Source organism: Oreochromis niloticus, linkage group LG17 (assembly GCF_001858045.2).
Source record: "Oreochromis niloticus isolate F11D_XX linkage group LG17, O_niloticus_UMD_NMBU, whole genome shotgun sequence".
Taxonomy (NCBI): domain Eukaryota; kingdom Metazoa; phylum Chordata; class Actinopteri; order Cichliformes; family Cichlidae; genus Oreochromis; species Oreochromis niloticus.
Genome location: NC_031981.2, coordinates 18481565 through 18494895, shown reverse-complemented (window position 1 = coordinate 18494895; position 13331 = coordinate 18481565). Strand labels below are relative to the sequence as shown.

Below are 13331 nucleotides of genomic sequence, written 5' to 3'. Positions count from 1 at the left end.
ATACTATGATTTAGCAGAAATACTATGATTGAGCAGAAGTACTAAGATGTAGTAAAAGTACTTTGATTTAACAGAAATACAATTATGGAGGAGTAATACTTTAAAATGGGAGAAATATTGATACACACACACATACACAGAGCCTAAAGGGAACAGGATTTGTGCCATGGAGTGTTAACAAGAATCTGAGGTCAATATTAGAAAAGCTGCTAAAATCATAAAAGTTTGCAGAATTGTAATAAATGATGAATATGAATTAGTGGTCTGTGATAGTGTATTAATTTGTAGGGAAAAAAAAACATGTTGCCCAAGGTGTAATTGAACCCACGACCTTTGGGTTGCAGACCTGTGTCATTACCAACTGCGCCACTGGGAAAGAGAGCGAGCGCCTGGAAAACAGGGTGATGAGCAGTCAGAATTAGATTGCGGTGAGAGGCGAAAAACACAGTTTTTTGGAGTTACAAAACGTCGTGTAACTCAAAAACTAGGTGCACTAGAAGCATAATTCTTGTACTGGGGGAATCAGCGTACTTTCGTGTACTTTGACTGTGATTTGCATTGCTCTTTGTACATCTGTCGCTGAGATATGACGAGAAGAAAGGGCAGACCTCAGATATGATTGGCTGGCTGGGAAGCCGTGCAGGCCCTGATATGTAAATTTTATATGTATCAGGCCTCACAGAGGATTAGCTGCCTGGGGACCTGGCAGAAATATATACAAACAGTATGATTAAGCATAAATACTACATTTAGTAGAAATACTATAAAATGGCAGAAATACTATAATTAAGCAGAAATACTATATTTGGCAGAAACACTATATTTAGTACAAATCTTATGAAATAGCAGAAATAGTATGATTTAGCAGAAATGCTGTATTTAGCACAAATACTAAAAAGCAGCAGAAATGCTATGACTTAGCACAACAGTAATAACTTATAGAAAAATTGGAAAAGCAAAATGGACAGCTGGAAAAATCCTGAACATGCTAAGGGTCCCTCAAATCTAATTGTTAATTGAAAAAAAAAAAAAATCAGCAAAAAAAGTATAACAGTCACACAATCACAAATATGGGCACATATGGAAACACACATGCACAGAGAGACACACACAGGACCAAATTCAGTCAACCAGTCTAAATATATTAAATTTAAGTGATATAATAAGATGCTCCCATCAAAAGGCTCTCTCTCGCTCTCTCTGTCTCTCTCACACACACACACACACACACACACACAGGGAGAGAGAAGTAAGTTTCTAGCTCAGTCAAGCAGCCTGGGAGCTGCTGAATTTGAATCCACCAATCAGAGAGCCTGTGCACTTTTTCCCGCCAAAACAGGTGCACGCAGCACAGAGAGACACAGGACTTTTGCAGTCTATTTCTCATAATGACGACTCCCCTCAAACAAATGGCCATAATTTCCTAACCGTAGGGGCTAGAACGGTCATTCTTACACCGTTTTGTTCAGAAGAGATGGGGGAATCTTAAAGTGTTGACACTTTATCATTAAAATATGAATTATTGAAGATATTTGACTTCTAATGCACCATAACTGAGTATAGGCAAGCGAAAACTGCCTTGGCTTGCCCTCAAACAACGCTTTCTAACTCTAAATCTATTTGGAGTATCAATATCATTCTTTCACCGTAAGAGACAGCAGGCTTTGGTGAACAGTCATGGAAATTTTCAGGTCTCTGTGGAAATCCATCAAAAAGATATGACGAGAGAAAAAAGTGCCTCATTTCCAGAGTTTGAAATCTGAAGAAATCTGAGCGAAGGACGAATTTCCTACCCTCAAACAAGTCTAACTCATTTCAGAACAGTAATAGGTGAGAAAAAAATTCTTGAATTGTGAGCGTCAGGAGTGTCTGAAGATATACGGGGACAAGCCTCATGTTCTAACTTCGCTTCGTTAAGGAGATATGACGATTCGAATATGCCTCTCATTAGAGAAATCAAGCGATGATTTTGAACAAACTCTCCATTGACTTTCTATGGAGAGTTTTCTGACTTTGTGTTGGTCTGAGGAGATTTGCCAAAATTCTATAAATCTCACAACAATGATGGTGACATTTTCTGAAAGCCAGCAAAAATACCTACGTTTTGATGTATAATTTGTGTGGGTTGAGTGAAAATTGAGCGAGTAGCAAGAAGTTGTTCGGACATGAAGAGAAAATTGCCAAAGGTACAGTGGCTCACTTAGAACCAAGTGCATAGCAACCATAACAACGCATGTATTTTGTGAAAAATCACAAAGATGAAACTCAAAACTTAAAGAGGGATAAGATGAAAACGGTAACAGATATAATAAAGCTGAATCATTCCTGAATAGCCCAATAATTTGTGAACATTTTAAAGTTTGAATGGTTGTTCTACGTGAAAGTAGGAAAAAGTAGTTAAGTTTCAAAAACAAGCAAGTTTTAGCAGAATTGCGGAAGTTTCCCATTCATTTCAATGGGACAAATTAAAGGAAAAAAGCTTAATATTTTAAAAAGTATAACAGTATAAAATACCAAAAGTCATAGCACCCATCTCCAGAAATAGCAGAATAGTTTAAAATTTGAACGGTGAAAATCGGCTGAAAATTGTGGAAGTAGTTAAGTGCCAAAAAACGTACAAAAAGTGGCAACTGGAATAATAATAAAGAAGAAAGAGAAACAGGAAAACAATAGTGTGGATGCCTTAAAGCATCCACACAATAAACTTATTTAATTTTAGTATAGTGAAAGAAAAACTTAACTGTTGAAACTGAGAGGTTGAGCTTTTTGCTTTTTCTCCTGATTCCCCAAAAAGACAAAAAAATTGGCTTGAAAAGTTACATAATGCTAAAAAAGCTCGTTATGCAATTTCCCAGCTCATTATATTAATTATCAGCTTGACCGTGTATTTAAAACTAAGCTAAGACGTCGTGCCTTTTATAATAGAAGTTCAAGAGGCAGTTTCCACTTTAAGTACTACTGTATTTGAAAATAGTTTAAAAAATTTGAAAATAATTTTTTCCAAATGAAACTGCAAAGATGTCATCATCTACATTAAATAAGACAGTCAAGTGAAAGTACTATGAGAGGGACAAGACAAAAAATCATCAGGACACATCTAAAATGCACACACACAAACTACTAAACTGTGTCTTGCTAACATTCAATTGAAATGGCATAAACAATATAGTGAAGTTAGAAATAAGGTCAATAAGGTGCTTTTGTAAATCAGTTTGTAGACTTGTGGTTTAATGCTGTATATTTTGCACCTTGACAGGGTAAAGTCCAGAAATGCATAGACAACAATTCTCACCTGTTGCTGACGTTGATCTGGTCACTGTGCTCTCTTTGTAAATACTGACAGTCACATTTTTTTTTTTTTTTTTACACCAAAACCCAGCTTGTGTTGGTAAAAACAGGTCTTCCTCTCCAGCAGTCAGAACATTTAGTATTAAAAGGGGTGTTGTTAAAGGCATGTTTATGTACGTGTGATCACATCAGTTATTGCTGAGCTTTATAAATGTCCTATATGAAGCACTGTGGCTTACACATTTTGTCTAACATTGTACTTTGTGCTGCAAATCTGTGGCCTCTGTGTTCTCTTCTCACATTCAAGCCGAAAAGCCGAAATTTTAGATAATAGCGGCATTTAGTATGTGTTGTTGTATATATTGTAAAAAGCTCTTCCATTAAAATTCACCATAAATCTAGCAGGGTGTTACATCAATGAACAAATGAGCACACACCACATGAACACACACCACGGGTGGCTAAAGGAAGAGGGTAGATTTTTCCCAGCACTCCGGGGACCCTCATTACAGCAGGGAGTGGGTGTAGAAAGACGTGGCAGAGTGGGCATGTGAATAAAGCAGCATGGGGGCAAGATATTGGGTCCTCTTGCGTCAGTCTGTTTCCTCCTTATTAGTCACCTTGTGGTATTACATGTAAAACTGACCACAATGCTTAGATCACTGCTGTCTGCAATGACATTGGGCAGAGGAGTCTTTAATGTGACACCGAGAAAGCTTTTCATTTGCTGTTCAGGGGCAAATTGCAAAAACAACACATTTGGTTTCTTAATTTTTGACTGCGTTGTGATGTCTGCCTGAGTTGTGTTGAATATGTGATGGACAGCACAAAGAACTCACAGACTTCTGTTAATCTTTGTCATGTTTTCGCTGAAGCAGAACCAAACCAGAGGGCCAAACATGACAGGGGGTAAATAAAAGGTTTTTAATACAAGACACACTTAAAATTATCATTATTTTATTTATGTTTACACCACAAAAAAACGAACATAATGACATGAATGAAAAAGTCATAACATTAGTTCAGGCAAGCTGCTGACCTCACTGTTAGCTGATGACTTAGCTTCGATCCACCTGGTAAACGTTGCTCTACCATGCCTTCATTTGTGGCATATTTGCAAGCTACTTTGCAACTCTTCCTCACCTAAGCTCCTCTTCTTCATGCTGTGTCTCACTTAATCAATATTATATCTGTCTTTCACCAGCTTCTGCTCGGTTCTGCACTGTTGCTGCTTCCCTCTCCAGCCTTACAAAACAGGGTGTGAAAAGTCAGGGAGGCCACAGCATAGAACCATACATAGATATAAACTCCTGCAAATGGAGGTAAGACATTTTTTATTGACTACTGGTGCTGTCTGAGCTATAAATATGCACATATTGTTACTACTTATGGTCCAAAGTTCACTGTCAGTGTGGGTGGTGGAATTTCCACATTACTGAATACTAGACTGCACGTTCCGAATACATTAGGGCAAAAACTCTTGAACATTTAACATTAAGTTTAGAGGAGCACTGATTCCCTCAGTCACCAGGTGGATGTGAAAACTGCCTTATCAAAACCACGGCAGCACAGTCATGGATAGAGCCTGGTCACTCTGTGTGTGGTGTATTTAGAGAGCCACAAATGCCCAACATCAGTACCGAGCACAGGTTTGGACTGGTGGAATTCTCCAACTTTCCAAGAGAAATCAGAAAGCGCGGTCCAGAATACAGCGCTAATCGCGGCACAGGACCATTCTCCGCAGCGAAGGTCTGTCTTTCAAGTAAGATAACAATAAGCCACAGATCTGAATGGATGGGACCGTAAGAAACGACATGAAGTCAGGGATTGTTTTATCATGGGTTTCTATAAATGATCTTTAAAAGCCTTGACGTTCTGGTTTCTGTTTGCAAACAGTTTTGTTTCCCTCTAAATTGATCCTGAAGCCGTCCCTTCACTACACAGAAATGGTTTACATTTATGGTTTCCCTACAGTTCGGTCTTATAAAGGGAATCCAAGGACAAAGACATCATTGTGCTGCCCACACTGTTTGATTGACAAGTGATTTCAAAACACACTCACTTGCACACATACACACAGCAATAAGTGCTAACCATCAAAGATTTCGCCAGAACAAAAAAAAAGAAAAGAAAAAACAACACAGGGATGTCACAGGTGAGAGCTTTAAAAGCTTACTTTGGTGTCGCGGGGAGCCGCTGATGTGAGTGCTTTGTGTAACAGGAATAGCAAGTCTTTAATGACTGACTTAAGTAATGTGATTCATTGCTTTTGACAGTCGTGTGCTGCTGCAAATCACACTATAGCAACCGGAGAGCGCACACACGTCTTAAAAGCCACCGACTGAACTTCTGCTTTCCAGCCCACGCAGAAGACAGACGACAGCTACTTAGCCTTTTCCAATTATGTCTTTAAGTTAATTGAGAGGAACAACAAGCACATTTTAGTCTGTAGTCTTGAATTGATGGGCATTCTGCAACAGCAAGAACTATTAGAGCTTGTTTATGAAAATAGCACAAGAGTAATATCCATATTGTTCATAATATGTTTATCTTGTATAACATATACGGTTTGCTTTTACTACAAGGGACCCAGCAGCATGTGCCAGGCACTTAAAGCTAAGGTTTGGATGCATAAACAAGCATTTTCCCTGCTCTCTCTATTTGTGTGGTCATGTGTATAGGGAGCTTTAAAGGGCTTTCATTCAGCCGCTCAGCTAATTTGATTTTAAATCTGGCAAGTGGCCGAGGAAATATACTGGCTGAGCTGTCATCTGGGGACCGACTCAAACCCTTGGAAATGAAAAGCAACCCAGGCTAGCAGACTAAACCAGTGGATCCACAACCCGAGGTTAAGCGAGAGAGAGAATATACGCTGGTGTTGGAAGATGGAAGCAGTAACTCTGAGGTATCCCAGGTCGGGGAGATGTGGAAAGCCAAACCAGGGCCTTCTGATTCAGCTCAACCTAATGGCCTCTTGAAAAAAAACCAATTACACCTTAATCTGCACGGGAGACGGAGGCGAACAAGTTAACATGGTCATCCAAGCAATAAGAGCAAGGGGAAATTGGAAAATAAAATACTGATTGAATTATAGTGTGTGGGTAGTTTTCAACCGAGACATGACGGCCAATGTAACATCTTGAATCCTCTGTGATGCCTAAGTTGGTTATATGAGCAGGGCTTTATAGTCGCTTTTAGGAAATGGTTATCATTATTGCTGCTCTCTTATCACTTTGGAACAGCTTAAAATTGCTAACTCATTTGTATTGTCAGTCAAAAAAAGATTGATTATGAAGTAATTCAAACATTTACACAACAAAGCTTGAAAAAAAATAATTACAGCTGGTAATAAAAGCAATGCAATTCACTGAAGGTGTATGGCTTTGTATGCGAGAAAACCACTCAACTACTTCCTATATCGACCCAGTCTGCTGCACCTGCTAATAAATCCTTTCGGAGTACTATGAATTCCCTAGATCGCACATTACAGTCAAAAAGAGATCCCCGCTTTTTATTAGAATAGGAAAGATATGTTATAGCTCTTAGTTTGACTTATTTTTTAATGAAATATACAGCCCGTTCTTAATCCCAGGATGTCAGATACTGCTGGTTTGTGAAGCCGGTGACATCTCACAGATATGCATCCTTTGAAGTCTGTGCCATGACACAATGGTGAGACAGGTCTGCCTCTCTCGATTCGCAACGTATCCACGCTTCTAAACGACCCCCCGGTGTCACATTTGAGCGCACTGGGTAAGCATCACTTTTTCAAAGTGGAGGGGTAATGTTGTCACTGGGGAAAATTTAACCCAGACCTGAGTGTTTTCCTCAAAGTATAATTTGGTTGCTTGAACCTAACCAAGTAAAGAGCCTGACCGCTGCCTGAGATCTCCCGGCATAGGCTTGTTAGTGGTTCCAAAGGCTCGTTTGGTCACTAAAGGTGATTATTTTTGTAAATAAGGACTTTTTTATGTGTTAAATTGTTTTTAATTTCCTATTGGATTTATTTTTACCTTCAGCTTTTCATAATTACTTCCATGAAGGAGTTTAGGTGGTTGGTCGTGTTCGCATGTGTGTATGTCACCATTCTGTCTGTAAACACGATAGCTCAAAATATTTTCAATGAATTCTAATCAAACTTTGTAGGAGCGTTGAGCAGGCTCACGTTAACGATGACTCTTACAAGTGTTTTGTCAACATATTGAAAGGATAAAGATTTAAAGATTTAAAATATCATGTATTAAATGTCAATATTTGCCCTGTGACCTGTTCTTCAAGGTCTATGGATTGATCTAAGGGTCAAACTGATAATAATGTGATAATAACAGAAGTATACTGTGGTAAAATATTATATAATAACTTATTCGTGTCCAGTTATTTACAAAACGATATCTATTATCCATTACCTGCTCCTGCATAATGTTTGTTTAATCAAATTAAACATCTGTTAAGCTACCCTAATCTGATTTTTACAGCACTACAAATTTCTTAAAGTACGTTTACAAAGAACAACTAAATTAAAATGAATATACACAAAATACAATTTAATTCCTTTAAAAGTAAATACTACCCAATAGGTGTTTTTAAAAGTAGCAAAGCAGCAGGTAAAACAGAAAGCTGGTAGTTATTAATGAAGTACAGAAATTTCAATTTGCATGGCAAGTCTGGTTAAGATGATGGAAAATATTACTTTAACATTCACCTGATGTGTATCTTAATAAGTAGGAGAGTCAATTTATATTCTAAGTGAATATTTTGATGGCAAGGTTGTGTCTTAACTGTTTTTTTCACCCAAGGGTGTGCCAGCTAAAAGAGTTCCCAGGCGTCCTGAGTGCCTTTTAAAGGTTCCAGGTCACATCAAGTGATTGAAGAGGGGGCTGTAGATTTTAAGTGATAGGCTAAGTGGGAAAATGTTTTATTTAAAAGTTGCTTTTATTTCTACAGTACTGATTTGATAGTAATAAAGATTATTACATGAGATGTGTCTTTAGTTCATTAGTTTAGTTTAACATATAACCCTAGGTGATGGTATGGTTTGAGAGTCAATTAGCAACAGTCTATAAAAGGCTGTCTGTTACCATCAGACCCTGTTGTTGGAACCATGTCCCACCGTTGGGCTGTTTTATTTTGTGTTATGTTTTGGCGTTTGCTAATGTTGGTGAATAAACACCTGGTTGGTTTGCACCTCATCTCTGCCTCAGGTTTCCTATTTTAATCCAGGCGCTTAAGGCCATCCTAACAGGTCTGAAATCATCTCTCAGCTGAAAGACTCCCCTGCCATCTCTCCAACCTCCTGGACTTTAACCTATGATGAAAGTGGACCATCATTCTGCGTCCTGTATTGCGCTGCATAAAGGATACTGTGTGCATATTGGAATAACACAAATTTATAAAAGATGCTATGAGGTCATGTAATAATGTTACATGTCATTCAGTCCCTGGAGAAACCAAATATCTGCTTTACTAAAATCTGCAAGCTTGGCAGTTTTAGTGTAATCCAGAGTTTGAGACTGTTTGGAGTAGCATTCTTTTTTTTTTATAGAGGAGAAATTTTTCCAGGAGTAGTTTGACATGCTTCCTCCAGTCATTTCAGATGCCTTTTCCCAGCCACTAATCTAGGCTAACCACAACTGCTGTTCTCCCGAAAGCACAAAGTTTGGTTTAAGTCAATGTTTAGGATCAATTAGTGCGTAATACCGTATTACACATGAGATTGAAGCATTTTAAGACTCAGGGTTTATGGGTGCAAGACAGATGGTGACATCTGTATGTCAGTAATTACTCATGGAAAGCCTGGCGTAACACAGTAAACAGGGCAAACCACACTCTGAATTGTTGTTGAAATTCAGCTAGAACTTTGTGTTCTCGGGTTTTGATCTCATAAGATGATAGAACCTATTCTGATGATGATTATTCCATATAAATGCATTCGTAGCTGTTCAACCCAATGAAAAACAAACTGTGGTTAAACCAAAGGGGATAAACTGTTCTTTAGGAGTTTATCATTGCCTCATCTGACATTGCTTTGTACAAATCTAACCAATCAAAACTTCCAACCACATGCAATAAACTGCCTTTGACAGCTGTTAACAGACAGTTGGTGCTGACTGCATTGCACCCACAGTACTGCTGAAAATGTTTGCCCTTTGCATAAAAATAGGAGAGACGCCAACAGGTCTATTCCCCTTGCAGCATAATGGATCGAATGAAAAACTCAGAAAATGTCCAGGAAATGGTGCATCCTTCGTGGAACATGTCCATGTTCTGGAAATTTCAAGGAAGTTTGTGTGTGTCTTGTTTTCATTCTCTCCTTTTTTCCACCTTTTTGTTGGAAAGATTTGCCCACTAAAAACTTTGTGTTGCTCTTTACACTTGTAAACTGTAACTCACTTAGTGGGATGAGTAAAATGACGCCTGGCCATGAAGAAAATAAGTAAATATAACTAGCTCAAATGGTTTAAACATATCACGGGCAAACTCTTTGGATTACAGAAAGAAAAAATTATGGCTCTGAGTAAAATGTCCATAGAAAAGTAGAAAGCTTGTGATACGGGCTTTTCATGCTCTCTCTACATTCATGTCTACTTCCTCAGCTCCTGCTCTAGTGGTCACTGAGCTCCAAGGCAACTTTGATGAATTAATCCAATAGAAGAAATTGGTCTTTCAAATGTAAAGAGCACCTTCATTCTGGAAAGTAAGTCATGAAGAGAGGAAGGTAGAGGGGCACGAATCAGCATGAGAGGAGAGGTGAATGGACAGACCTGAAAGAAACTGACTACATGAGAGGGTGTATGTGTGTGTACTAGAGAAAGCCAAGAAGGAAGACTGCTTTCGAGGTGGGATCTTCAGGACAGCTGAATTGTTAAAACGCTAAGAACCAAACTCAAGGTCCAATATTTCTAGTCAGCCTATGTCCACAGTGGGTCTAATCCTGGATCCTGATAGAGCCGTTACAGTGAAAATTATGATTCCAAGTCATTTGCAAAGCTAGGTATTACTTCAGAGGTACTACAGTATTTTAACTGTCATGTTCATTCTGAGTTTAGCACAAATTGCTGGTTTTGGATTCTCTTCAGTTATAGGTAAGACATTCAAGGCTATCAAGACCATTGCTTGGACGCTGTGTTTATTTAAGAGGGACAGTTCAACCCAGTACTCCCCTGGACTACAGGGGTACTTATCCACCTGAGTGAGTTGGTGAGAGTCATCCAGTTTGGGAGGTACCTATGAAGGTGTTTGCCCTCGCTTTCAGTATACTGGAACAAAAGGCTGATTGCCTTGTTGTGCTCAAAGTACCAAAATGCACACGTGGAAAAACTCACAAAACTGAGCAGTTTATTCTAACTGTCTCATCAAGGTTATAAATGCTTCCCTCTGCACAGAGATATATTTGTTGGATTTAGTTAGGTAGAATAAAAGTGTTCCCATGGAAAAGTGTTCAGAGAGAGGTTTATGGGTTTGCTTTTGAGTAAAATATCTGGCATCATCAAGATGAGTGCCATCTAGCTGTATTATAGGGCGACGTATCTACACAGGACATTTCCAAAAAGTCACACCAAGACAATCTAAATGTGAGTAAAGGCCAGTTTTCATGTTTAAAGTTGTAGCTTAATGTTCTTTGAATCGACTTGCTTTGAATTTGCTCAATTAAAATTATGATTTTACATCATTTAAATGGGCTTTAAAGTAATCAAGAAGCATATAGGAGCAAGAGGTTGATAATTGCACTCCTCGTCATGATAAAGTTCAGTTCTTTTGTATATAGCACCAATTCAGAACAACAGTTGCCTGAAGGCGTCAAACATATGTGAGGGTGATAGACCCTCACATATGTTTGCTCGTGGCAATCTTGACAATGTACTAGTTGGCAGTTTATTACTAGTTCAGAGACATCCCTGGGGCAATTTCATGTTAGTTTTCTGCCCCAAGGAATGTAAAAGTCAAAATGTAAATTAAACCCCACTGACATACGTCACATATAGTCGCATATTTCCAATCTGTTAAATTGTTCAAATCCATATAAACATTTGTTTGCAGTAACTCTGCAGTAACAAAAGAACTCGGATTACATGCATCACAGTTAAACAGCTCTCTGTTCAGGATCTCTTAACACGGTGAAAAAACCCCAAAAAACTGATAAGTTTCAATTGAGCGTAAACTCAATCAGGGCAACTGAGATTGGCCTCGTGAGGATGAAGCAATGTGACAGGCCTAAAGAGGTTAGACGCCAGGTTTATCCAATTACAGCTCAGCAATAAACAATCCCAGAAACCCTCTATCCCCCAATCGGCTCATTGCTCCCTCTCCCTCCTCACTCAGTTTGAAACTTGACCCACCATCTGTATCCATATACCGCTGACGGATGCCCTTGTGTTGAGCACTGACACTACTTGTGATGAGTGCGCAGGACTTACGCCTGCCAATCTGTGCGAGTAGCAAACAGCCCTCGGTGCCCCTGCACACTAAGCAAATATTCAGAGCCTCTGATGGCGTCGTTTTTTTTTCCAGATTAGTGGAGAGCCGTCTGCAGATGATGATAATGAGACACTCTATTTCCCCTACTCTGGCCATTTGAGAGACAGTCAGACGGCCGGATAATCTGGTTTGCGCTGGGGGCCTCATCCATTGAGTCCCACCGTCGCGTTGACATTAGCACTAAGACGTATTAGCACATTAGCCTGAATGGGCGATGATGTGTTCTCAAGTCAGTTAAGCAGAGTATGATAGCGGCTGTGTTATGGTTATGGTGATGGCTTTATGGAGTCTTTGACAACTCCATTGATCTCAAGACGCACCTGCTAATGCCTACAACCGAGTGTGCAAGAGAGAAAATAAAAGCCGGAAATTTGTGAGGATGACGGAATTTACAAAACACAACCACAGGCTGATGAAGATCGAGAATTTGCTTAATTAAAAGAGTTAAATAAAACATGCTAAAAAGAGAGATGTTAATGGATAGAAATTTCCTGTGTTCTCGAGAATGGTACTCAAGACCATATATCAAGACTAAGTGAGCTGGTTTTAAAGCTGAAAGCTTTAAAGAAATCTGTTTTGATCCTAATTTTGCGGTCTGGATGTTCCTGGAAAGCATGAGCCCTGCAGTGTAGTCATTACATGCCACAGGCCATAGACACAGATCTATAAATGTTTGGTATTAAACGGACCCATTGATGGCCTGCCCTCACTCCCTTTGCTCCCGTTAATGGAGCTTTTATGAATCTCAGGCCTCATTTGTCTCTCATGGTTAGGGGCTTTCTGCAGTCTGAATTGTGTAATAATGGCAAACCCAATTTGCTTTGTGCTACGTTAATCTCAACACGCCCCTTCCCTCTCTTTCATGCTTCCCTAACTGCATTCAGCTCATTCATCAATGATTCTATTATCACTCTCTTCTTCCAACTGTGTGTGTGTGTGTGTGTGTGCGCGCATGTATGTGTGTGTATATTCATAAAATAAACCCAAATTATGCCACTCTACTCGTAACAGACAAGTAAAGCAACACTGATGAAATTTTGAAAGAAAGAAAAAATGCCATTAACGACGGAGCCATTATCTCCTTTAAAATTCCTTTTTTGTTCAACATAAACCAAAACATTTCCTCAAACAATTAGACCATTTTTAATGAATGTCTTTTAAAAAAACGTAACAATGCCGACTCAGTAGGGCTACTATTTAAGCTGCCGGTTTTTGCAGGAAATTACTGATTGGGGTTAAAGCGCTCACATCTGTTTGGGGAATAGAAATGCTGGTCTCAGCGCAGTCGCTTTGCCTGCATATGGAGAAAAAGAAAACACAAAGGAGTGACCTTTCCGACAACAGGCTTTTACGTTGCACAAATACCTTTTTGGTCCTCTTTTTCTCCGCACACAAACACCTTTCATGTGGTAAAAAGATGCTCTGAATGAAAACATTCAGAGGATGCACAATTCTCTAAATTTGTTACTTTAATAGTGGAAAATATCAAAAGAGTTTGGTTTTCAATTATGTATTTGGCATGTTTGCCTTTATTAGACTGCTGATAGTGTGGTTAGAGGAAATGGGTG

At 39.0% G+C, this 13331-nt stretch overlaps 1 long non-coding RNA gene across 1 annotated transcript in view; it reads left to right on the top strand.

Moving 5' to 3' along the window:
• The window catches only part of LOC112842699 (uncharacterized), a 55816-nt gene that overhangs the window by 21163 nt on the left and 21322 nt on the right, over positions 1-13331 (top strand). The window contains exon 2 of the long non-coding RNA XR_003214654.1: positions 4493-4610. This is a non-coding gene — a long non-coding RNA (uncharacterized LOC112842699). The remainder of the gene's footprint in view (positions 1-4492; positions 4611-13331) is intronic.